Source organism: Wyeomyia smithii, chromosome 1, assembly GCF_029784165.1.
Source record: "Wyeomyia smithii strain HCP4-BCI-WySm-NY-G18 chromosome 1, ASM2978416v1, whole genome shotgun sequence".
NCBI lineage: Eukaryota > Metazoa > Arthropoda > Insecta > Diptera > Culicidae > Wyeomyia > Wyeomyia smithii.
In genome coordinates, this window is record NC_073694.1 from 15,708,010 (window position 1) to 15,735,532 (window position 27,523).

The 27,523-nt window shown below is 33.4% G+C and overlaps 1 protein-coding gene across 5 annotated transcripts in view; it reads right to left on the reverse strand.

Moving 5' to 3' along the window:
• Positions 1-27,523, reverse strand: part of LOC129718983 (eye-specific diacylglycerol kinase) — a 431,099-nt gene that overhangs the window by 386,896 nt on the left and 16,680 nt on the right. For 2 of the 5 annotated variants that reach the window (XM_055670281.1, XM_055670276.1), the window contains exon 1: positions 23,822-25,279. The exons of 1 other annotated variant lie outside the window; for it this stretch is intronic. The gene's annotated coding sequence lies outside the window, so the exon portion shown is untranslated. Of the gene's footprint in view, positions 1-23,807; positions 25,280-27,523 lie in introns of those variants that run through there. 2 more of the 5 variants (XM_055670279.1, XM_055670280.1) reach the window with 2 other exon arrangements.

Here is a 27,523-nt window from a genome sequence, read left to right on the forward strand (position 1 = left end):
ATGCTCTTGGTGATGTATGAAACATGAAAAATACACATCACCAAACTATGCTAGAAAGTTCGCGTGCATGGCAATCTACCATCTGACAAAATTCTGTGGTGGGTTTATGGGTCAGACCGAAGTTATAGGGCAAAAGGGGTACATTTTGTCAGAGGTGTTTCAGATATGCTCTTGGTGATGTATAAAACATGAAAAATACACGTCACCAAACTATACTAGAAAGTTAGCGTGCATGGCAATCTACCATCTGACAAAATTCTGTGGTGAGTTTATGGGTCAGACAGAAGTTATAGGGCACAAGGTGTACATTTTGTCAGAGTTGTTACAGAAATGCTCTTGGTGATGTATAAAACATGAAAAATACACGTCACCAAACTAAGCTAGAAAGTTAGCGTGCATGGAAATCTACCATCTGACAAAATTCTGTGGTGGGTAATTGAGTCAGACGGAAGTTATAGGGCAAAAGGTGTACATTTTGTCAGAGTTGTTTCAGAAATGCTCTTGGTGATGTATGAAACATGAAAAATATCCATCACCATACTATGCTAGGAAGTTAGCGTGCATGGCAATCTATCTTTTGACAAAATTCTGTGGTGGGTTTATGGGTCAGACAGAAGTTATAGGGCAAAAGGTGAACATTTCGTCAGAGTTGTTTCAGAAATGCTCTTGGTGATGTATGAAACATGATAAATACACATCACCAAACTATAATACAAAGTTAGCGTGCATGGCAATCTAGCATCTGACAAAATTCTGTGGTGAGTTTAAGGGTCAGACAGAAGTTATAGGGCAAAAGGTGTACAGTTTCTAAGAGTTGTTTCAGAAATGCTCTTGGTGATGTATGAAACATGAAAATACACATCACCAAACTATGCTAGAAAGTTCGCGTGCATGGCAATCTACCATCTGACAAAATTCTGTGATGAGTTTATGGGTCAGACAGAAGTTATAGGGCAAAAGGGGTACATTTTGTCAGAGTTGTTTCAGATATGCTCTTGGTGATGTATGAAACATGAAAAATACCCATCACCTAACTATGCTAGAAAGTTAGCTTGCATGGCAATCTAGCATCTGACAATATTCTGTGGTGGGTTTATGGGGCAGACAGAAGTTATAGGGCAAAAGGTGTACATTTTGTCAGAGTTGTTTCAGAAATGCTCTTGGTGATGTATGAAACATGGAAAATATCCATCACCAAGCTATGCTAGAAAGTTAGCGTGCATGGCAATCTACCTTCTGACAAAATTTTGTGGTGGGTTTATGGGTCAGACAGAAGTTATAGGGCAAAAGGTGTACATTTTGTAACAGTTGTTTCAGAAATGCTCTTGGTGATTCATGAAACATGAAAAATACCCATCACCTAACTATGCTAGAAAGTTAGCTTGCATGGCAATGTAGCAACTGACAATATTCTGTGGTGGGTTTATGGGGCAGACAGAAGTTATAGGGCAAAAGGTGTACATTTTGTCAGCGTTGTTTCAGAAATGCTTTTGATGATGTATGAAACATGGAAAATATCCATCACCAAGCTATGCTAGAAAGTTAGCGTGCATGGCAGTCTACCTTCTGACAAAATTTTGTGGTGGGTTTATGGGTCAGACAGAAGTTATAGGACTAAAGGTGTACATTTTGTAAGAGTTGTTTCAGAAATGCTCTTGGTGATGTATGAAACATGGAAAATATCCATCACCAAGCTATGCTAGAAAGTTAGCGTGCATGGCAATGTACCATTTGACAAAATCCTGTGGTGAGTTTATGAGGCAGACAGAAGTTATAGGGTAAAAGGTGTACATTTTCAGAGTTGGTTCAGAAATGCATTTGGTTACGTATGAAACATGAATAATACTCATCACCAAACTATGCTAGGAAGTTAGCGTGCATGGCAATCTACCTTTTGACGAAATTCTGTGGTGGGTTTATAGGTCAGACAGAAGTTATAGGGCAAATGATGTGCATTTTGTCAGAGGTGTAACGGATTTTTTTTTCTCGATAATTTTTACGTTGACCCACATTTAATTTTTATTAAAAAGTACATCTTTGTTGTTATTTATACTTTATTGGTGCTGACTCTTCAACGTTTCAGCTTTTTATAAAGCTTTTTCAGGAATTGTTACGAAATTTTACTCTAAATCGAAAATTTGTTTTATTATCTTCTCAAAGCCGTCTTATTTTCTTAATGTTCATTTACAGTTGAAATGCCTTAGCGTACAGTCTGTCGCTTAAAATTCATCTCTTCCGTCACTCACGTTTCTGTGCTTCCGTGAATCACGATTCTATCAACCATTCCCCGGATGCAGTAACGGAAAGAACGGCAACCGCTATTCAGGATGGAATTCCTCTCGACGTCAACCCCACCTCCTCGGTTATCGAATAACAGTTCCGCACGTGATCGGCTCGTCTCCCTTTAACCCGCAGGTAATTTCATAAAATTTGCATATTCGACGGAAGTCACGGAATGTCTTCATCCTACCACCTAGAGGCTGTTGTTAGGACGGGATTTTGGCAGGAAAGGAAAAAACGCGATAATACCGGCCCTAATCCACGCCGTTTAGCAAACCCACAAGTCAACGCTCAGGGAGGATGTAAGGGCCGTAAATTGCGGTGCTTTCGCTCGTCATTCCCGCAACGCGCACGAGAAGCGACCATTAAGACAGGATGCAGCGCGGTCTCGATGCTTTATCGGGTGATAAATTTGCTGGAAACAAGTTCGAGCTTAACAAGCGCAATAAATGTGAACTATGAGCACCGCGTTAATGGATGGAGTTGCTTGGGAAACTTCTCTTCTGGCACGAACGTACGACGACTCGTATCGTAGTTGAGTAAGCCGAAATAATTGAGTTGAGGTCCAAAAGCACATAAAACAATAACTGATGCTACGGGAAATTTACACCATACACATTTCAGTCGAATTTTTCATTTCCATCAGGAAAAGCACTTTTCAAGCACAGTTTTAGCCTGTCCCGCTGATTTTCGGCTAGGAAAACTTTTTCGATTGCTTTCTCAACTCTCTGGTCCGGAAACCGATCAACTTTTTCGGTAAACTTTGAATGTTGAGCAAAATTTTGCCCCATATGTTGCCTTCTTTCACTTGTCAGCGAAGTTAATATTTGCGCTGGTTGATTGACGCGGTAGCAGCGAAAAACGGATTACGGAAAGCGTGCAAATTATTAAACAACACAGCTTCCGGAAATTCCTGTTACCTGTGCCGACAGCTGTGCGTGCTGTAGCATAGAACTCGAACATCAAAAAGTTTCGATTATGCGACAGTGCGTTTCTGTTTTTGATATTTCTGTTGAAACAAAATCACCGTCAATCTATTTCCACAGGCTCCTCATTATATAATGCGATATGACATGATATGTCAAGCAAATAACCTTCAGTGACGCAAAACCGTAGCCAGTGATACTTGCCAAATTAAAATTCCACCAATTGGTGACGCAGAGAATGACTGACATTTCGTAAAAGGTTTTCCACTCGTAGTCACGTTACACGAATTCATCTTGCCATTTCGATTCAACTCGTCGGAGGCAATGTATTCCAAAAATAACCTATTCTAGTGTCATTGTTCGGCGGCACACACGCATAACAACCAGAGGAGGTTGATGGTTCTTGGGTTTGGAAGTTGGCATCTCGCTACGGTCGCCATGTAATGGGTTTGCACTGGGGAAGTTCAGAAGCTGCATCCACTTTGCGCAAACTTCGAAAAGTTTTCCCCCTTAATAAATATGGATGAATGTCCATTTGCCTCAATAATGAATGGGCGACTACTAGTTTTGTTTGTTTGTTGATTCAGATCTCAGCTGGGGAAAAGTTTTTGGCCCCCAAGCGTAACTCGTGAAGCACCCCAGCGAAGTTAATGAGTCCATTTCTGCGCAAAATTTCATTCGGGGAGAGCAGAATTAATTACAGCCAGATTTGGTTCTCAACTTTTGCCCACAAATCTAAGTAAGATTTATACACAGTTGCGGGTGAATCTCAATTCGATTAGATTGATAGCTCGGATATTTTAGGAATAATACGTTGGAAATTGTATGCGGAAGGCAACGAATTAGCATGGTTTTAAGTGCTGACAGTGTTTTTACGATGAACAATAAAAATTAAGTTTTTGGCTAGAGAATCAAGAGTTAGAAACGTTCTTCGGCCTGTTTCAATTCTTAGAATCTTACTCTTAGCTGGAATCATTTCTCTTTTTAGTCGTTTTTTATTATAATCTTGTTACTGTAATAGCAATTTCCGACCCGATTTGGGATCATTTTCATTTTTTCTGCTTCGGAAACATTTTTTCTCCAATTTAAGGAGGCCTATATTCGGAACAATTCCGACCTTTGATGGCTTTTCATAGCGTTTTCAGCGACTCTAGGCATAATTTATTATAACTTTTAAAATCTCTTCTAGCCTCTAGAGACTTTCTCGGCCATTTAGAATCGAGTTATGATTTTTTACCTGACCTGACCTTTAAACCCTTTATGGATCAAATTTTCTTTTACGTCCATCGCTGACTTTTAGATGCGTTAAACTTATTTCAGACCCCATTTGGGATCGTTTGATCAATAACCTTTTTTGACGGTTAGAAAATTCGTTTTTAATTATTCAAGTCTTTAATTACAGGTAGTTTCGAGCACATTGTAGCATCATAGGTTTTGGGTATTGCTTGCCGGTTTCATCGCTTCTACATTTGCTTAAGGGAAAACTCAATTAAGGGGGACCCTACTCTGGAAAGTTGAGAAATAATTAATTTTCGAGCTGTCGGGTGTTTAGAGTAAAGTTAGTGTTCCAAAAAATTTGATCAGTATAAATTAACTTGTTTACTTTTCAAGATTTGGGTATTTTTTATTATATTCTTAAATTTCCTTTGTTTTATGATTTTTTAAAAAAAAATCCTTTTTTTTTGATAGGGTAAGGAACGGCTTAAGCATACCACAAAAGATCAAAACAATGGTCGCAGTGGTCTAAAACTTACAAAATAAACGACTTAAGCGATGGCCTCTAATTAAATCAGTCCAAAAAAAACTGGTCTCAAACACAAGAACTTGGATCGATATCGGCAGTTTTAATGACGAGAACGAAAACTCTGATTAACTAACTGATAAAAAAACATCAATTGAAAACAGATCAACCAAAATTGCAGCCACTTAAGCGCCACTCGATTGGAAGCTTTAGCTTGAAGTTTGCTAAATCAGTTTTACAATCTGAAAACAACTGTTGACAAAGAGAAAGGTAGTAAACCTTCATCTTTCCCATTTTGAGTAATTCGTCTCAACACACGGGAGGTAAGTTGCTTAAAATAGATTCCCTACCTTTTTCATTATTTTTGTCATTTTTATGAGTAACTTCATTTCTGTCATTTTTCTCATCTTTTTCACTGGTATTATTTTCTTCGCATTTGTCCTTTTTGTATTTTTTATCTTTTTTTGTAATTTTTAGCTCTTTTGTCTTCTGTCATTTGTCTTTTATTTTATTTTATCACTTTTCTCTTTTGTTGCTTTCGAAAGCGTGTTTCAGTAATTGAGTTTAATTGAGCGTTTTTGTTTTTTTTACCTTTGCTGGCCCTTATAACTTATTTGGAGTGATTTATATTAACTGTTTCTGAATTTAAAAATCAGTTTAGGACCATTTTTTGGTTTAAATTCGGTTCAAATTTCTGGTTGAAATTTTATTCGCGGTTAGAAACGTTTTCAGCAATTTTAAGCGTATTTTTTATGTTTTGGCCATTTTTGGTCTACTACTGAATTTATTTTTTGTTCAATTTAAACATTTTCATCTCTTTTAGGTTTAGGACCATTTTAGATATTTTCATCGGTCTTTTTTTTTCAAAATATTCGATATTCTGGATGTTTTTGTAATTTTGTAATTTTTTAATTTATGCATTTTTTGTTTTTTGACCTTTGTCACATTTAATATTTTTGTTAATGATTTTTGTATTGTTTTTATCATTGTCAAAAATGTCATTTTTATGATATTTGTCTTAACTTATCGTTTATGGAATTTTTTCCTTTTTTTTTTTATTTAATGTACATTTTGACATTTTGGTATTTTTGTAATTGCTGTAGTTTTATCATTTCTTTCATTATAGATTTCTATCAATCTCGTAATCATATAACTTTTCTTATTTTAGTATTTTTCGTCATTTTCATATTATTATATTCGTTATTAACGGTTTTGATGCGTTTTTTGCGGTTACAACCATTTCCAGCCGTTTTGAATGAATGTTTTTTAGTTTTTGGGGTTATTTTTAGTATACTGTTAAGTTATTTTTTGTTCATGTTCAATATTTTCAACTCTTTCCGATTTTATTTTATTTTGGACACTTGCAAGTCATTTTTTCTTCAAAATATTCTATATATTTGATCTCTTCCCAATTTTTCTATTTTTTCCATTTATGGGATTTTTGTTCACCTTTAACACTTTTACTATTATGTTTACTCGTTTTTGTTTTTGTCATACATGTCATTTTTGTGATTTTTGCCTTAATGTTTTATTTTCTCATTTTTTGTTGTTTTGTTTTTTTTTGTGTGTTTTGTAATTGTTGTAGTTTAACCATTTCTTTCATTATTGATATTTCTATAATTTTATAATCTTCGTTGTTTTTTCCTTTTATCTATTGCTTTATTTTGTAATTTTCAAATTTCACGTTATTTTTGTATTTTTATCATACTTGACATTTTTGTTATTTTTTGTCATTTTTGTGATTTATTATTTTTGTCATTTTTGCTGTAACTCTTTAATTGTTAATTGTATGTTTCATTACTTTAGTCATTTTTGTTTATTTTGATTCATTTTCATCGTTCATATTACTTTTTATTTTTTTTATATATCATTTTCATCATTTTTACAATGTTCGTTTCTTCGTTTGTTTTTTGGCGGTTTTTGTAATTTTTCTCACGTTTGTGGTTTTTGTAATTTATTGTATTTTTGGTAACTTTTGTAATTGTAATAATTTTAATAATTTTTGAAATTTCTGTCATACATTAATTTTTATTATTTTTGTGGTTTTTATCTTTTCTGTCATTTTTGTGATGTTTTGACATTCTTCATTTTTGTTTCTTTTAATAGTATTTTCCATTCTTGCTTTTGAAAGCATAATTCAGCAATAGGGTTCAATTGACCATTTGGTTTTTTGTTTTACCTTTTGCTGGCCCTTGAAACTACAATAAACATCTGTTTCTGCTGTTTATAATTTTTATGATTTTGTAGTTTTTGTAATTTCTTGTTTTTTTTTTGTAATTTTTGTAATTTCTTGTTTTTTTTGTTATTTTTGTAATGTTAGTATTTTTTTTTTTATTTTTGAAATTTCTGTGATGTAATCATTTTTGTGATAATTTGTTATTTGTCATTGAGCTAAATTGAACCCAGTTTCTGAAATCTGAATATTCAAAACTGGTTTTTTTTCGGCAATTTTAAATTTTACCTTTTGCTAGCCTTAAAACTTATTTGGGTTAATTTTCATGAACAACTGTTTCTGGCTCTTAAACTTTTTTAGTAGTTTTCAGTATATTTTGGGATTATTATTTTCGCCATTTTTCAACAGTTCATAGCTTAACGCAAAAATATTATTAAACAAAACCGTTCCTGGTTTTTGGTGTTTTACAATCGATTTCATGCTTGATTTAGAATCATTTCTGGTGAGTTTCTTTGACGGTTTCAATAAAAAGATATAGAACCATTTTTTTTGTGTTTGATATTGTTTTCCGGTGATTTTAAAACTAATGTAGGATTATTTCGTATTATTTTTTATTTTCCTATTATTTTTTAACTTTTTTATGGTCTATTTTTGGTGTTTTTTGAATAATTGTTTAGTTCAATTTTTTTTAATTTTTACTCTATTGAGTTTGTTTAAAATTTTTAACAGTAATTTTTTTCGAAACTTCGGTGTTTTATCGTTTTTCAAATTATTGTCATTTTTGTTATGTTTCTCATTTTGTCATCACTTATATATCTCTTTATTACCATACATCTTTATTACTTTTCTCAACTAAGCCTTTTTTGTCGTTTTCATCACCCATGTTATTTTAATTTTTTCTTTGACATTTTTTTGCTCTGGTAATTTTTGAAATTTTTGTAATTTCTATCATTTTTGTAAATTTTGTGATTTATGTATTTTTTATGTTTTTGCAACTTGGTGTTTTCTAAACTTTTTCATATTTTGTGGAATTTTTGATCATTATTGTTTTTTTTTTGGTGTTTGTAATTTCAGTAATTTTTGTAATTTTTGTGAATTTTGTAATTTTCAGAATTTTTGATTTTTTGTTACTTTTGAAATTTTTGTAGGATTTAAAGTTTTTGTAGATTTGCGATTTTTGTAATGTGTGTAATTTTTGTAGTTTTTTTTTTTTGTAACTATTGCATTTTTTTATTTTTATAATTTTTTTTGTCTTTTTTGGTGCTTTTTGTTGTTCCTGAGATCTGTGCAATTTTTGTAATTTTTAAATTTTTTGTAAATATTGTAACTTTTTATTTTTGTAATTTAAGTAATTTTTGTGATTTGTGTAATTGTTGTATTTCTTGTACTTTTCGTAATAAGTATAATTTTTGTTGTTGTTTTTTTAATGTTTCTTCGAACTAAATTTATATTTTTAACAACGGCTCTTACCCGTTAACATTCAAGTTCATTAAGCAGACAATGTGTGCAGCAGGGGAAGCGAAAAATAAGCGAACTGGCGATATGATACAGATTTGGAAAAATATACCGCATCCTGGCGGAATGTTTTTGGATTTTTGCTGTTTTTGTATTTCCTTAAATTTGTATTTTTTGTAATTTCTGAAACATTTGTACTTTTAATATTTTTTTTTATTTTTTGAATTTTCGTCATTTTTGTTTTTTAGTGTTTTTTGTCATTCTAGTAATTTTTGTAATGATTGTGATTTTAGCAACGTTTAGAATTGTTTTAATTTTTTGTATCTTTTGTGATGTATTGAATTTTTGTAAACTTTGTAATTTTTGTCTTGTAAATTTTATAATGTGTGCAACGTGTGCGATTATTGTGTATGTTGTAACTATTGTTTTTTTATATTTGTTTGGTTTTTTTCCGTTGAATTTTGTAGTTATTAAAATTTGTGCAATTTTTGTAAATTTTGTTACCCCTTTTATTTTTGTAATTTGTGTAATTTTTGCAGGTTGTGTTTTTTTGTAATTTTTTAGTTTTTTTGAAACTTTTAAATTGCTTAGCAGTTTTTGTCTTCTTTTAGATTTCTGTGATTTTGTATATTTTTATAATTTTTGAAATTTTTTTTTTGTACCTCAATAATTACATGTTTTTTATGTGATTTTTCAAAAATTTTATAAATTTTGTATTTTTTTAGTTTTAGAATTTTTGACGATTTTTTTATTTTTTTGCAATTTATGTAATTTCTATTACTTTTGTGATTTTTATTATTTCTGTAATTTTTTTAAATTTTTGTCATCTTCGCTATTTTTATCATTTTGGTAATTGTATCATTTGTAATTTTGTTGATGTGTATAAGTTTTGAAACTTTTATATTTTTCTTTTTTTGAAATTGATTTGTCTTTTTTGGTAGTTTTCGTAATAATCAAGATCTGTCCATTTTTTAATTTTTCGAAATTTTCGTAACTTTTTTATTTTTGTGATGTGTGTAATTTTTGTATTTTTTGTAATGTGTGTAATTTCTTATTTTTTTGTAATTTTAGTAATTTTGAAATTTTGTTGCAGTTTTTGTCAAATATCGAGAGAATGATTTTTTTTATCAAATTCTACTATCAACTTCATAAGTAAATATCAAATCTACACGACTCCAGACTTTATCATTTGTAATTTTTGTAACGATTGTATTTTGTAATTATTGTTTTTTTTGTGATTTTCAAAAAATTTTGTATTTTTTGTGATTTTCGAAATTTTTGAAAATTTTTAAAATTTTTTAATTTCTGTATTTTTTCGTATTTCTTTGATTTTCAAAATTTTTGTCATCTTTGTTATTTTTGTTGATATATCATTTTGGTTTTTCTGCCTATTCGTCATTTTAGTTCTCATTTTTACTACGTTCCTCTTTTTTTTTTGTTCAGTTCCATCAGTTATGTTTTCTTTTTTTTTTTAATTTTGAGTATTTCGTTATTTTTTGTATTTTTTTGTGGTTGTTGTTTGAACTTTTGTAATTTTGATAATGTGTGTTATTTTTAAAACTCTTGTACTTTTCTATTTTTGATTTGTTGTCTTTTTTGGTAGTGTCTGTAATAATTGAGATTTGTGCATTTTTTTTGATTTTTGAAACTTTTGTAGCTTAATAATATTTGTATTTAATGTAATGTGTGTAATTTTAATTTTTTTTTTGTAATTTTCGATTGTTTTGCAATTTTTTCAAATATCGGAAGAATAAAAAATTTCCATTAAATTCTGCTATCAACTTCAGAAGTAAATATTAAATTTACACGTTCGCAGGTATTTACTTTTGAAGTTGATTTTGGAATTTAATGGAAATTTTCATTCTTTCGTAATTTGATAACACGCTCACACGATATTTTCAAAATTGGCAGTTTTTGTATTTTTCGTAATTTTTATATTTCATTTAATTTTCGTTTTTAGTGATTTTTGAAAATTCTTGGGTTTTTGTAATTTGAAAAAAAAATTGTAATTTTTTGTAATCTTTGTATATGTATATTGTTGAAATTTTTGTCATCATTGTTATTTTTATTCTTATCATTTTGGTAATGTTTGTGAATTTTTTTTTACCTATGTAGGTAAAAAAACAAAATCAGTTTGTCAGTTTAGGTATCTTTCTTCTCATTTTTATTACTTATTTCATTTTAGTTTTATGTTCAATTCATCTTTCCTGTTGTTTTGTAATTTTGTCATCTTTGACATTTTTTTATTACCAATTCATCTTTTTGCTGTTTTCGTCATTTCGCTTTTGTAATTTTTATGGATTTTTGTGAGAACTTTTGTATATTGCATTATTTGTATTGTAGTCATTACTGTTATTCTCGCCATTTTGCCAGATTTCTACCAATCGTTGTTTTCGTATATTTGTTCAGCTTTGTGTTTTCATCATTTTTAAAATGTTTGTCTTCCTGTCATATTTATCTTTTTGACAATATTGTCTTTTTGTCAAAATTTACTCTTTGTAGTTATTTTTATCATTTTTGTTAGTTTTCTGATGCTTTTGTAATTTTATAATTACAATCATTTTGACACCTTCTTCTATTTTTCCTGTTTTTTTGTAATTGTGGTTATTTTTGTAATTTTTGAATTCTTATTTTTGGTTCTGTTTTTTTTTGTTATTTTCAAGCTTTTTTCTGATTTTCATAATTTTTGGATTTTTTGTAACGTTTGTTATTATGGTCATGGTTGTCATTTTAGTTTTTGTTATTTTCGTATTCATTGAATTTTTTGTCATATTTCAGTCTTTTTAGTAATTCGTAATTTTTACGGTTTTTGTCATTTTGGTATTTTTATAACTGTTGTAGTTTTATCATTTCTTTCATTATAGATTGTTATCATTTTCATAATCCATATAATTTCTCTTACTTTAGTAATTTTTGTCATTTTCGTATTATTTTATTCGTTACGGTTTTGATACGTTTATTTTTGTGTGGTTAGAATCATTTCAAGCCATTTTGAACGATAGTTTTACTGGTTTTTTTTTTTTGTTATTTTTGGTCTGGATCATTTTTCATTCATTTCTATTATTTTCAACCCTTTCAGCGTATTATGAAGAAAATAAAACCCTTTCAGCGTTTTTATATTGGATAGACTAGTCAATTTTTAAAGAAAAGATTAGACCAACACAAAAATGAGACTAAATCCATAGTGTAGAGAACACGGGACTAGTACAACATACAATAAATGAGAAAAATATTTTCGATTTTTGAAAAAAAAAAACACAAGAATTTTAGATGAAATAACCCAAACTGACACTGAGCCTTGAAACATCTATACGTATAAAAATGGAGTTCTGTCTGTCTGTCTGTAGCGAATGGAAAGGAACCAAATTTGGCATGTGGAGGTTTTTGGGGGTGAGAAATGTTTCTATGGTGGTTTGTCATCCTTCTCTTCTCTGGAAAGGGGAGCTTTTTCATACAAATGAAACACAAATTTTTGCATGGCTCCAGAATTAATTTTGGTGGAAAAAATACTCGCTCTGACAGCAACTGAAAGTAGGAGAGAAGGAAAAAATAGAAAGATAGGAGTGAAACGCCGGTATAACCTAGAATTTGTAGCAAGTGTTTTTTTTTTTAATTTAAATCGAAATTTTCTAATTCAATTTTATTTTAGAATTCGCTGAGGATGACCGACAAAACTATGAATAAAGTAGGTCGAAACGTCGGAAATAATTGCTTTTTAAGTCTACTTTTCACCGAAAACTGTCGATTATCAAATCAAGCGATGATGATGTCAGCAATACATTTTCATTTTTAACATTGTTCACTAATTCTTCACATTTTCACTTATTTTGCAAAATTTTCACATTTTGAAAAAGTTATAAAGACTTCTACAGGCTTACACATTTCGGAAAATTGAGCCAGTCTTGTACTTCATTTGTTGAGTAAGCTCATAAAAGTACAATCAAATATATTTGCTCCATAAGATACCATCTTTATGATCATTATATTTTATTGGGTTCTCAAACAGCCAACAGTTAATATGGTCTGGATAAGCCATCCTAATCCCATATAAGTTGGCAGTTACCTGCTCGGGATACATGTTGTCTGTCCGTCTCCTAAGCGGCAACAGATATTAGTGTGATATCCTTATTTCGATTTCGCATCGTTCCTTCAACTAGCATCCGGCCGGGCCCACACTGGGCTCGGGACCTACCTGTTCGTTGTTATCTGTTGGGACGAATAATTCCCTCAACAAAAGGATGTTCAACCAAAAGTTCGCATCCGCCCTTGCCTCGATTCCGAACCATGATTTATTCATGCTGTACATGCAGCCTTTGTTACCCAGAAGGTTACCGAAAATAATGGTTCCGGAACGGAGTCCGGCGTACCCTCTTAAACTTTTACGCAGGTAACCGAACCCTGTCGAATCACATGGTTTTCCCATCTCGTCAGGAAACCTAAACTCCATCGGCAACAATGACAACAACAACAACAATAACAACAAATACGTAAATACGTAAAGCGCCGAAAGATGAGTGGTTTGTTTGATCCCTTTCGACGTGGGGCGCGAGGTGAGCAGAGATTTCGAAGAGAGAAATTCTGAGGTGAGGATGAGGTGAGGGCGAAAAGGTGGGGTCGCATCCGTCCCATCAGAAGTCAAAGAAGGATTTTTTATCATTGCTTCGGATCGGGTGACAGGTCAAACCGAATCACAGAGAGGAGAACACGAAGGACATTAGAGTAGAGATAGAAAAGTTACGCCATTCGTTTCATGTCATCCCTTGCTGATGATAAACTCTCGCAACTGGAGTGGCGCTTCTGCTCCTTGCGGCTCTGTTTTTTACCTGTTTATGGTAGACAGAGAGAGAGAGAGAGAAGGGGAAGTGGACTCTTTATCAAGCAGAAGTATGAAATTTCACATCTTTCATCTGTGCTGAAGTTATTACCGTGTTTTCCTTTTCAAATCTTTAACCATCCCAGACGGAATTTGCTCTTGACATACACATATACATACTTTGATCCCCCTCAGTTGGAGCTCAGACGTTATTCATCGTAGCGTGAGAGATACTGAAGGAACGAAACTTAAGTGACATTCCGAGTATGTTAAACATGATGCTGGTTGTTATCAAACTTTTTCGGTCTACAGCAAGACATCGCATGAGTTATATATTAAACATGGCTATATATTTGATGTTGTAAAAGTGCATTATTATAAATGCATGCATTATAAAATCATAGAAGTAAAGAAATATTTTTTTTTGTTTGTCTCTGTGCATTCGGACGCCTGAAGACGATTGATCTGAAATCAAACCCTAAAAAATGTGAGCCCTAATACATTTATACCAATAGACGTATCTTTCTGATATCTGTGTTTGAGGTGTATAGAATATGTAAAACATCCTCTGCAAAATAAGCCATCCATCGCACGAACCTTTGTTCGTGTAATGCATTACAAGTAGCAAACTGTTCTTTTGAGCTCACAAACAAGCAGAAGTTTTTACAACTTGGCAGCCACCCCCGGAAGGTAGCAGCTTTTTGAAATTAATGCTTGACACGGTATTAAACAATATCCGCTGTGTGATGATAGTTTACGGGTGGATTTATGGCGCTACTTTTACGTCTGCCCGGCTTATTTACGTGTAAAAACAACATAAATGAACGACGACAGACAGTATCCCACTTTAGCCTGTAATCCGTAGACCAAGGTTCACCGAAAAAACCGACCAGAATTACGATCGGTTTTTATCGACCGTTCTCTGTTCCTCTCGTTCCGTTTCTCCGTCCTATACCGGACCTGCGAAAGCAGTCAAAAAGTGGCAACTGATTTTTTTCTTTGTTCAGTCTGCAGTGCGCCATAAGCCGCCGGCAGCTTCCAATCGAGTCGAGTTTAGTTGTAGGGATTTTCCGCAGCATGTCGAGAGTTTTCCGCTAGCAGTAGCGAAATAAAATAAATTCTGGTTTTCAAACTCTTCGCAAAAAACGTGCGAATGTTGCAGGGCAAAAAATACTGCGCGTAACGGATGGGGTAGTAAAAACTAACGCTCAGAAACAGTTTGTTCCACAGGGTGCCTTCTGTCCTCCATTCGATTCTAGGGGAGCAACAATTCGCCGCTCAGTCGTTGCGGTATTTGTTACAGATGCACGAACGTTAAGAAAAGGAACAATGAATGTTTGTGTTTAGTGCAACTGCAGCTGCAATAGTGGAGTGAAGTTTATTTCATTTTGCAGGCTAATTGCACTTTACGTGCAGGAAGTTTCTTAGAACTTAATAACTCTTTCCCAAGTAAAAAAGTAATTCCTCAGGTGTGAATTTTAGAACACTAATTGGATTGACAACATCAAAATTAAGTACTAGATTCACTCCTCGTTCATAATCATTTACTCCAAATTGGGAAACAACTAAGTTGTACTCCGGAAAGTCTCTATTTTATTGCCAACAAACACACGCTCACTCAATCCCTCAAGTAAATGCCACTATCCATTTCCTGTGCCACCATTTTGCGGGAGGAGCAGCACTGGGTTTCGAGTGAGCAACAGAATCGATAAAAATCTAAATGAAGCACCTTAACGCTTAATAAAAGCGAAACAAAAATGCTAGTGGACGGTGGATGTTTTGCTCGATCCCATTCCCATGGTGGTGGGAAACCCATTCGACAGATTTCCATCCGATCCGTTTAGTTAGTCCATCGCAGGACTGACTGTTACGTGCTGTCGGTGAGTTGCTGCTTATATCTTTTTCTAGATTGATTTTTTTTCGCATTCATACATAATATATGGGGCCAGCGGAAAGGGAGAAGTCAATACCGATCGATGAAGGAGGAGGAGATTGTGCTTCAAGAGAAAAAAAAAACAGTACAAGAAGATTGCCAAGCAACTGAAAATGGAAAACATCAGCGTCAGATTTAAAAATTCATTTAATTTGTCACGGTGCGGACGTTATTGAACTCAAACTTCGTCGCTCATTTTTGCTTTTTGGATACTCCCAGGGACTCGAACAAATATAGTTATGTTTCTTGCAATTTGTCCCTTTTCAGGATCAAAAAAATATTAGAATTATTAGGATAAATATTACCAGGACAAAAAAAAATAGTTCGTTCTCAGTCCTTTGCAGCACTTTTTGAGTTTTCTTTAGTTTTTGTTTCTCTTTTGTATATTGTGTTAATCTTTTCTTTTTTTGTTCATCCATTCACTTTTATTCAGTGTGGATGTCTTTTCGAATTTAGTGCTTTAGTTTGCTAAGCTTTTTTATAGTTTCTTAGTATCAATTTGCATTTTTTGCGCTCTTTTTTGCATTATTATGTTTTTCTCTTCTTTTTGTGTTGGGTTTCTTTATTCCTGTGATATTTTTTTACATTTTTTACGACTTCTGGTACCATTTCATACGTTTGTTTTTGTTTCTTTTCCGTATTTATCACCATCAATTAAATGCTTTAAAAGTTTTTTTTTGACATCGGCATTTTTTTATACATTTACCATGTATATATTTTTGGTTCTTTTGTAGTGGACTAATTTTGCATCTGACTCATAATTCTTTTCCACCGGTTTTGTATTTTCTCAATATTTTATTCCCTTAAATTTACACCTTTTCAACCATATTTTTGATTTTCCTTTTGGTTTTTTTAAGATTTTCTACTTTTAAAGGTCAAAATTCACCGTTTTTCTATTCATTTTTCTTATGCTCCTATTTCATTTGTATAAACCTTAGTGGCTTTGGGCTTCGAAGTACTGATGTCTTTTCTGTATCTAAAGTATAACTTTTTGTTTATTTTTTATTGTTTTCTAGCACTCAATTGTTCAATTCGGGTTCTTTTTTCAATTGTTTTTTTTTCTTTTTTCTTTGCGCTCCGTGTTTCTTTTTTGTATCGATGTTATCCTTTTTCCAATGTTCAATTATACTTTTTCTTATGCTTTCATTTCTTATTAGTATTTATATTTTTATTATTTTTAAATATATATACCGTCATCCGGGGTGAGATTGTGCCAAAAAATGATGCTTTTTTGTTCTCAAGCTTGTAACGCACACATTTAAGCAAAGAAATCGATTCAAAATACACCAATGCATTCTAGAATGTTTTGTTAACAACTACAACAAAAATTGTTAAGTTACAATAAACCATAATTTTGCTAAAAATACATGAACTTTGGCTCAATCTCACCCCTTCTATGGGGTGAGATTGTGCCAAAAACAAAAAGTTGAATTTAATACCCGTTAAATGAACAGTAGTGTGTCTACGAACAATCCACATGACTAACATGATAAAACAGTAAGTATAGGGACGACCATAAACAACGTGGACTATTAAGGGGCTTCAGGGGGTTGATCAGAAACTATGTTTCATATGAATTATAAAAAAATGTATTGCCGGATCAAATTGATACATAGAGTAATTAGTTATGAGAACGTGGCTTATAGACAGTCTCTATACACATAGTGGCGTCTCCAGGTAGCCTAAAAAGGGAAAACGTTAGGGCATGAAGTTTGAGAAGACTTTTCGTTTCAATTGTTATGTGTCATTGACAACTGTATATTCCATTGGAGATCTCAAAACCTCTGGAAACGTACCAACAACCCTCCTTCTTCGCTTTAAAAGTCATCTGTTTACATAGAATTGGTGTACAAAGTTTTGTTACATTCCGTAAGTAATATCAATCATTGAAAATTTCCATCTAACAATTGAGATCTTTTGAGAACAATTGAGATCCATCTAACAATTTAGACTACTTACCTTATGCTGTGGGAAAAAAAAACATACCCTATGTAAACAATGCAAGTGTTTTGGTGTATACTGATATTATATTGTCGTAAATGAGAATTCCGCACACTGTGCTGTTCAATATAGCTTGGCACAATCTCACCCAAAAGGGCTCGAAAAGTGTACAGTTTGGAGAAACATTATTTTCTGAGCCGGCACAGATTCAATGCATAATATTTCCTCAACACATTGGAGACGACATCCTAACGTACCAACTGAGCAGTAAGTTGATGTGATTTCTTGATCGGGTTGGTTTTCCTGGGACATTTTTGGATAACGTTATTTGCGCATGTTTTTCACCCTGTACTTAGAAACATTCTTGAAGCGAAACAGTTCACTAATATTATCTATATTCCATTTTTAGTTGTGAATAAATATGTCATGTTTCATAAAGTATTGAATTTGAGGTATTAGGTTTTGGAAATCGCAAGTAATTTAACATAAAAACATTTCCCGTTTTGGCTCAATCTCACCCCCGTGGCTCAATCTCACCCCGGCAGACGGTATCTAATATATATTTTTATATTTTTTCATTTTTTCTTTATCCGTATCCTTTTGGCAATTTATTGTTCAATATTTCAAATTTTCTTATCTTTTTTTAACTTTATTATGCTTTCTAAGCATCAGTTTATATGTTAGGTGTTCTTTTTTGCAATTATATCATTCCTTTTTGTACTTTTTTATGTTTTGTCATACTAATACTTTCAATAATGAAGACTGGCATAAAGCCAGCTTTTTTGGTATATTTACCATTTTCAAATTTTTATTTTTTTTTGAAGCCGAAAATTTTACATTACATTACCTTCTCTCCTTTAATTTATGTCTTTTACCCTTATTTTCGTTTTTGTTTTTCAAATAAACTAAAGTCTTCAGGTTAAAATTTACCATTTTTTTGTCTATTTATCATATCTCCCTGTTTAGATTATAAAAACTTTTGTAATTTTAAATTTTTGTGACTACCCTCAGCACCCAGTATTTAAGTATCAATTCACATTTTTCCTGCACTTCTTGTGTCTTTTTTTGTATTGATTTTTTTTACGTGCTCAATTACAATTTTTTGGTAGTTTTACTTTCTTTTTTTTTGTATTTTCAATTATTTCTATTTATTATATTTTTTGTTCGTTCTTCAGCACTTCTTGGTTCTTTTGTGTTTTTCTTTGTTTGGGCCATCAGTTTATACTTTTTGTGCTCTTTGTGTCTATATTACTAAGATGTTATTCCTTTTTGTATCAAATACATTTCCCTATCCTTGATTGATGTTATTCTTTGCCGTGTCTTCATTCTATTGTTTTCATTAACTGTTGTTTTTTTTTCATCATTTTTGATATTTATTATTCAATCTCATTTATTTTGCAGTTTCTCTTTAGTTTTTCCAAATTTTCTTTATTTTTCTGAGCTTTCTGGTGCCTGTTATGTATCAGTATTAGCTTTTTTCAATATTCTTTGTTTATTTTCGTAACTATGTTTTTCTTTTTTGTATTTATGAACTTTTTAGTAGCAATTCACTTTTAAGCATGTTGTGTCGTTTATTCTGTATTGATGTGATTCTTTGCTGTGTCTTTATTTTATTTTGTTCATTACTTGTTTTTTTTTTCATTATTTTTAATACATTTTGTTCATTCCCATTTATTTTTCAGTTTCTGTTCAGTTTTTCGAAACTTTCTTTATTTCCTGAGCTTTCTGGTATCTTTTTTGTATCAGTATTAACTTTTTTCAATGTTCTTTGTTTATTTTTCGTATCTATGTTTTTTTCTTTTTGTGTTTTCAAATTCGTTTGCTCATTAGTTTTTGTTCCGTGTTATCAATAAAATTTAACGTTCTAGATTCCTTGTCAGTCCTTTAAATGCTTTTTTACAAATTTAGGTGCCTTTTTAAAATTTGCGTTCATTTTTCTGAACTTTTTTGTGCCTTCTTTCAGTATCAATTGACTTGTTTACGCTCCTTGTGTTTTCTTGTTTTTTTTTATGTTACTCGTATTTGTGTTTTTAACCACACTGTTTTTATAGGTTTTTGTTTGTTTTTTGTATTTTATTATTTTTGACATTTTTGTTAATTCTCAATCTTTCAGGCACTCTTTAGTTCAACTTTTCATTTTTTGTAGAGCTTCCTAAGTATCAGTTCAATTTTTCATAACACTTTTTGAAAGTTTTTTTTTCAATCTGAACCTTTTTGTGCCTTATCGGTATCAATTTGTGTCTTTTTTGTATCGATGTTGTCCTTTTTCGAGTTGTTGATTACACTTTGTAATAAGTTTTGTTTCTTTTTTGTATTTTTCATTGATCATTCAAATTTTTCTTTTCCCAGACATTTGGGACTTTTCAGACAAATTTTCTTTGTATTTTTTGAGCTTGCTATTTATCAGTATACTTTTTTTAATACTTTTTGTAACACTTTGTATCGTTTTTGCTTGTTGTTGACGTTCTGTTACATCTGATCTTTTTCCAACCATTTTTACCTTTTTGTGTATCTTTCTGCGTTTTATGTTGAATCGAGAGTTTTGCCTCTTTTTTCTGAACTGGTTTGTGCCTTTTTGGTATCAGTTTTATTTTTTCTAAAGTTGTTTGTGTCTTTTTTCTATCGATTTTTTTGATGTTTTTAAATAACTTTCTTCATTCATTTTTGATTCTTCTCGATATTTGTTTTAATAACTTTTCCAAATTTCGATTTAATCTCAGTCTTTTTAGCTTCTTTTGAGTTTTCTTCCCTTTTTCAAACCTCTCTGAGCCTTTTCAGAATCAATTTACTTTTTAGGCTTTTTCTGTAGTTTTCATTAGTTAATGTTACTTTTTTATACTATTTTTCGACCTTTTGCAAATTTCAACTTATGTTTTTATTTCTTTTTAAAATTTTATTTAAAAAATCGATTTTTTTGTTCATTATTTGTAGCCCGTTCTTAGCATTCTTCCTTTATTTATAGTCCTTTTGTTACTTTTTAGTTCAGTTTTTCTCTTTTTTTTTGTTTTTCTGAGCAAGAAAGGGGCAAAATAGAAAATGATTCCAAATTGAGCTCAGAAAATAGAAAAGAATCCCAAATTGAGCTCAGAATCGCTGAAAAGTGCTTCTAGAGGCAAAAAAGGCCATAATAGAAAATGATCCCAAATTGTGCTCAGAATCGTTGAAAAGTGCTTCTAAAGGCCAAAATAGAAAATGATTCCAAATTGAGCTCAGAATCGTCGAAAAGTGCTTCTAAAGGCCAGAAAAGGCCAAAATAGAAAATGATCCCAAATTGACCTAAGACTGTCGAAAAGTGCTTCTAAAGGCCAGAAAAGGCCAAAATAGAAAATGATCCCAAATTGAGCTCAGAATCGCCAAAAAGTGCTTCTAAAGGCCAGAAAAGGCCAAAATATAAAATGATCCCAAATTGTGCTCAGAATCGTCGAAAAATGCTTCTAAAGGCCAAAATAGAGAATGATTCCAAATTTAGCTCAGAATCGTCGAAAAGTGCTTCTAAAGACCAGAAAAGGCCAAAATAGAAAATTATCCCAAATTGTGCTCAGAATCGTCGAAAAATGCTTCTAAGGGCCAAAATAGAAAATGATTCCAAATTGAGCTCAGAATCGTCGAAAAGTGTTTCTAAAGGCCAGAAAAGGCCAAAATAAAAAATGATCCAAAGTTGAGCTCAGAATCGTCGAAAAGTGCTTCTAAAGGCCAGAAAAGGCCAAAATAAAAAATGATCCCGAATTGAGCTCAGAATCACCGAAAAGTGCTTCTAAAGGCCAGAAAAGGCCAAAATAGAAAATGATCCCAAATTGAGCTCAGAATCGCCGAAAAGTGTTTCTAAAGGCCAGAAAAGGCCAAAATAGAAAATGATCCCAAATTGAGCTCAGAATCGCTGAAAAGTGCTTTCTAAGTATTAGTTTACATTTTGTGCTCTTTTTCGCAACTATGATATTTCATGTTAACCTTGTTGTGCGAAACATCAATGTTTTTCATTCTTTCACGCCTATTCGTTTTATTTATTTTGACGTTTTACGTTCATTCTTAGTCTTTAGGGCACTTTTTGAGCATCATTTTGAAATTTATTTCCATTTTCTGAAACTTTTTGAGCCTCTTAGTACCAATTTGTCCTTTTTTTGTTTCGATGTCATTCTTTTTTGTATTTTTGATTACACTTTTTTTAAGTTTTATTTCAGAACCTCTTTGTGCTTTCTTGGTATCAGTTAACGTTTTTTGTACTCTTTTTAGTAAACTTCAACTAATGTTTTTCTTTCTTTAACGATTGTTTTATTAATTTTTAAAGTTTTAGTTCATCATAATTTTCTTCTCATTTTGTTAGACATTTTGAGTCTCTTAGCATCAATTTGTGTTTTTTTCTGTATCGATATCATTCTTTTTGGTGTTCCAGTTACACTTGGTTAGTTTTTATTTTGAATTTTATTTTAATCTTTGACATTTGCGCTTTTTGTTCAGTTTCACCATTTTTTTTTTTCATTTCATTTCATTTTTTAAATCTTTTTGTGTCTTTTCAGTGTCAGTTTAAATTTTTTGGGTCTTTTGTTTTGCTGTTTCTGTATTTTGACCACTGTTTTACCTTTTGCCTTTCTCCCAGAAAGGTATAGCAATCACTGGCAAAACCGAAGGTATGAGAGTGCTCCAAAGGGCCGAATGGCATATATCACTCGACTTAGCTCGACGAGCTAAGCATTTTATTTATGTGTGTGTATGTGTGTGTATGTGTATGTGTATGTGTATATGTATTTGTATGAGCAACTTTTCAATCTCACTCGATTTTCTCAGAGATGACTGAACCGATTTTCATAAAATAATTCTCAAATGAAAGGTTTAGTTGCCCCATAAAACCCTATTTAATTTTATTGTAATCGGATATTTAGTTTATATGTTATCGGTCTAGTTGCCTCATAACACCGCATTGAATTTTATTGTAATCGGACTGTAACTTCGTTTGTAATGTATCAAAATGTAACAATCACGAAACTTCATTATCTCAGAAACTACACAACCGATTTGAACAATATTACAAAAAAAAAAACAAAAATGCAAAAAGTGTAATTACAAAAATTACACAAATCACAAAATTCACAAATACAGGTCGGACTCGATTATCCGGAGGCACAATCATCCGGGGGCTCGATTATATGTTTTTGCCGATTCTACCTAGAAGTGCCAAATTTAGTGCAGTATTTTGCGGTATATACTGCGCAGTTAATTCGATGCATAAAGAGAAGTGACACGATTGATTCATCTCATTATGATTAAATTTTCTACATTAGACGAACATCAACGAACAGTCGCTAGATAATTCGTTTATTCTATGTCGGCATATGTACCGGTTACAATATTCTTTTATTCAACAACCTTACTGTTCTCGATGAGTAAAAATTAAAAACAAAATGAATAAAAAATCGACTCGATTACCCAGAGAATTTGGTTATCCGGGGTAAAATATTTTTCAAAACTCCGGATAATCAAGTCCGAACTGTAATAAAAACGCCTTCTTGTACATCAACAGCTAAAAACATTGCAAAGCTTCATGCTCCATTCATCCATTTCATATCGTTGCTTTATTCATACATTTTATATCATGATGCCGATTTTCGTTTTTTTACTATATTTTATAAATTTGTAGTCAATCAGTTGATGAATTTAGTTGATAAAATATCTTTGTTTGATTAGTTATTTATTATATTTTTCATCAGAATCATTTACTAGTTGAACTTATTATCACGTTAAAACTTGTATTCATCTGGTTCTTAGAATCGTTCTCAGCTTGAGGTCTGACTCTCCAGTTTCTCATGACCTCTAGAAGATATTTTTAGCAATAACAAGTCTTATTTGGAATTATTTCGCCGTGGCTTTTTTGTTATTTGAGTTTTTTTTTTATCCAAACAAATGTTTTGGGAGATTTATTTGTGTATACCTATCTGTGTCTTTTCGAAATATTTTATCAGTTTCCTTTTCGACGTGAAATCTTCATCGATTTTTTTTGGTATCACAATATTATTCATGAGTATTTAAATAAAATGTTTTCCCGAATACAGTTGATTCGCAGCTTTTGAAACAAACACGCTTAATTCACAACCACAAGCCGCTACTAACAGAAAAGTCATCACTATTGATATTCATTTTTTTTTTGTTAAACATTTGCATTTCGGACGTTTGTTTGATTAAAATAAATTCAAAACACATTTCTACCTCCACCCCATAGAGAAGACGAATTCATAGCCGCCTCCCCCACATCATGCTGCAAATGGTTTTATATTTTGCGCTTTGCATTGGCCTGGCAATATCGGGCTGGTAAAAGTTGCGAATCACACCCGGAGGAAATGTAAATTCGGTAAAAGCAAACAGGTGCACCGTTTCTCAATCGTTTAGTTCGTTTAGCAAACATGCAAGGTACATGTATTTGTGCTTCGAAAACATGAACTGGAGAGGGAAACAGTACTAGGTTTCTAAATAATAATTCAGGCAATGATGATCGTGACCAAAGGTTTATGTTCTATACTAATTGTGAGCCGAACTCACGAGTGCAGGAAACTTACAAGAAACCACTTACAGAATTTTCCGCCGCAAGTTGTTCTCCTTCCACAAGCAATTCTCAAAAACACGGTTCCAATTTCGGGATCACATCTACTAGTGACGGCATCCCATCTGCCGGTTGTGGCCGTAACTAACAACAAGTGGTTTCTGTTTCACCTACGCCCGCCTAGCGCAAGGGACACACAAGTTTGTGTCCCATTTTCCTGACGTAGAAGGGCGACGTAATTTTTCCTCACTCTCACATCACATCACACTCTACCTCCCGGGCTTTGAACCTTTTCTCGGGAGACCAAAATTACAACTCATCACGGTCACGTACGTCACATTGTGCCATTCTAGCGTGGCTTTGCTTCGCACTATTGTCAAACAAGCAACCAACGAAATAAAAACAACGACGGACGGCCAACGGCCAAAGGCTGCCCAAAAACTTATTTACTCTTCTCCGCTCTACTTTGCACGTCCCGACCGGCGGCGAATGGTTCCTTATTTCTTTGTCAACGTCATCTTCGTCTATTTATAGCCTGCTGCACCTCCGGCGGCGACCGTCGTCGCTCCGATTGTACTAATTTCTGCGTTCGGTTCTCGCATTTTCCGTTACTACCCCACACACTATGTAGCACTGATAAAACTGCGATGGTGATGAATATGATGACGTTGATGCTCAAAAATTGCGGAGGACCGCGCGTGATTCCATCGAACGAAGCTCACCTCTCGATTTCATTGACAACGCGCCAAAGTCGCTGTGGCGCCAGTCAAGACGAAGCATCAAATACTGTTTTTTTTTTTTTCGTTTTAATTAACAGGGTCGAAAAGTTCATTTACAGCGCACTTTCCGAATCGAAGCCAAATCAATCACCAGCGACACACGTCCGGATCCGTCCACCTGGGGAAAGGTGTCAAACAACGGCCCCAGTGCACACTTATCCGTCGTCTCCATCACATACACACACACAAACCGGAGCCGGTGGCGTACGAAGGCTGTGCAAATTATCCCTGCGTTCGTTCATCCGTCCTAAAATACCATCCGGTTTGCTCTGCTAGGCTGCAAAAGCCCTTTCTACTGTGCCATCAGACATGATACTTCCAACTCAGGTGAAACTTCATTGCCGATGGCCCACACCCGCTAACCCCGTCGGGGGCTGGGGCACCAGTCAGTTTTGCGCCACCGGAATTACACGGAAAGCTGACTGCTGTGTATGACGATGACAATTGATCGAATCCTTGCTTGCTTGCACACGTACACCGCGAGACCGACCCACAGTCAGTCTGCCGTGACAGACATCGTCCCGCAATGTCCACGCTACGACACTTACCCGCCCTACCCTTTTTAATCAATTCACCTGTTATCGATAACAATAGAGAGGCTGGAAGGCCTTCCGAGAAAAGAAGATAAACCCGACCGTAAGAATCCGTACCCGCGAGTTTCGATTAAAATCATCCGCTCCGGTCGACGGTTGAATGTGAACTGAGTCGAGTCGAGTGATCGGGCCCTGTCGTGAATTCCAAACCATCCTTTTGTCTACGCGCCGTAGGCACCCGTACCAACCGCAGAACCGGTAGTGGAGATTCTTAATGAAGTGAGTTCCTCGTGTGGCTCGCTTGTGCCAACCGTGCAACGGAAAACGACCATGCGACTCCATCTGTGCCCCTTTGGGCGGCAAATGATGTGGATGAAAACAAAACATTACAACGTTCGACGCCGATCAGCTGTCGGCTTTATCGGGCTCTCTGCGCATACGCTGACAACAGATGGGAACTCACTCTCTCTGCCTCTCTCACCGGATTCATCAGTAAAGCAACAACAATCAATCCCGGTGGGTTCGAATCGAACCGATGGGAGAGATAAACTGGAACCGTTTGATTAGCAAAAAAAGAAAGATTCCCCAATTGAACACACAGTTATTTTAAAACGCCACTAAGGACTAGAAAAGAAACTTTTAAAATCGCTTCTATATAATAAACAGGTTTCAAGCTGGGGCCAAGACCAACGAAAATTGATTCTAGAAACCAGAAAAGAACGGCAAAGTTAGATGCTGCCTATAAACACAAAACTGACGGTTATCGTTAGTGTTAATTTAACAGTAGCCACTATTCGCCGCTGTAATGCTTGTGTGATAGCGTGAATTCGGAATTGCCGCAAATCAAGACGGTGAATAATGTTTATCATGGTTGTAACAAAATCGTTTCCCGCGTTTGAGTATCGTTCGATAGAAACTCCGTTCCCTTATAACCAGTTCTGATAAGCACAAGTAGTTTCCGACACAACCGCTAAATGTTTGAAACAGTCGAAAGTCGATTCTAACGGAAGGAGCTCAAGTTATACCTAAAATCTATTAAAAACACTTCTGAAAACCAAACACTAGGCTTAAAATGTTCAAAAAATGATTTTGAACGCCTGGACGGGTAAGTAAAATTGATTTCCAGAAGCAGTTAAACACAGCCAAAGAGCTAAAAAAATGAAACCAATACCGGTCAACAACACCAGAAACGTCTTAGAAAATAATCCTAAATTAAAAATAATTGTTGGTAAACTTCATCAATATATGTCTCATCACGGTCGCAATGCAGTGATAGGAATACTTTGAGCTTAAAAAGCTGAAATTGAGTTGATAAATTGTTGAACATTCTTACGATCTATTCGAGTAAAATAAATAAAAAATGATTTTAAAACTAGTATGCAGTTACTTGTATAGCACCAGTAAAGCCTTGTAAAAATACAAACATTACAAAAGTCATAGCGAGTCATCCCAAATGAAGTCAAATCACAATCGATCACAATTAAAAAATACAACCGGAAATTGTTGTTGAGGGCCTAAAGTAAAAGCAATCTTTCGAGATAGAAAATGCCAAAATAACAACAAAATGTTCCCGATTGGGTCCAAGGACAATGAAAAATGCTTAGAAACACTAGAAATGGAATTAAATAAAATCATTCTAAGTTTGGACTACAATTATTGTAGAGCTAATCCAAAAATCTGGAACAGTATTTAAATATTGAATCACGGTCGGGTTAAAGGTTTTTTTTCCGTAGGGGACCCACCGATTGATAGTAGATCTATTGTGGTATGTTTCGCCTTGCTCTATGTACATTCAATTTGGCGCATAACTATAATATTATTGATTTGATGTCCAATTTTGATTGGCACATGTACTGCCCATAATCGCATAATTGTAACATTTGCAAAATAGGTTGTTCGAGAAAATGACACTTTTATATTTTGACCTTAAATGCATTGTTCCTCATAAATTCTTGCAAATAGACACTTCAAGTAAACTTAGTATTTTGAAGAAAGCACAACTTTACCCTATGTATACATTGAACATTACTTTTGAAGTCAAATTGGTTGAAATTTTTGCAATGATACTTTTATGCCGTCACTTTCATGGTACTTTTGGAATATATCACGAGGGAAATGAAGTTGTTCTTGTATTCAACAAGCATGAGTTGAACACAGAAACGGATCACCGGTGGTAGGTTACCGGACCAGAATAACTTTCGAGTTCCAAAGGATGTAGATGTGGATTTGGATGGAAACTTTTTCGACCAAAAAGGTGAAAAAGTTAAGTAGTGTGACAATTATGCGGCTATTTACGCTATGTGACAAAACAATTTGGTATTTTTTACGACTTTTTTCAAACAAACATAAGTATATTTTTTCAGATTTAGAAAATACATACCATTTTAAGCATTTCCCAATAAAAAGCACGAAATCCATAA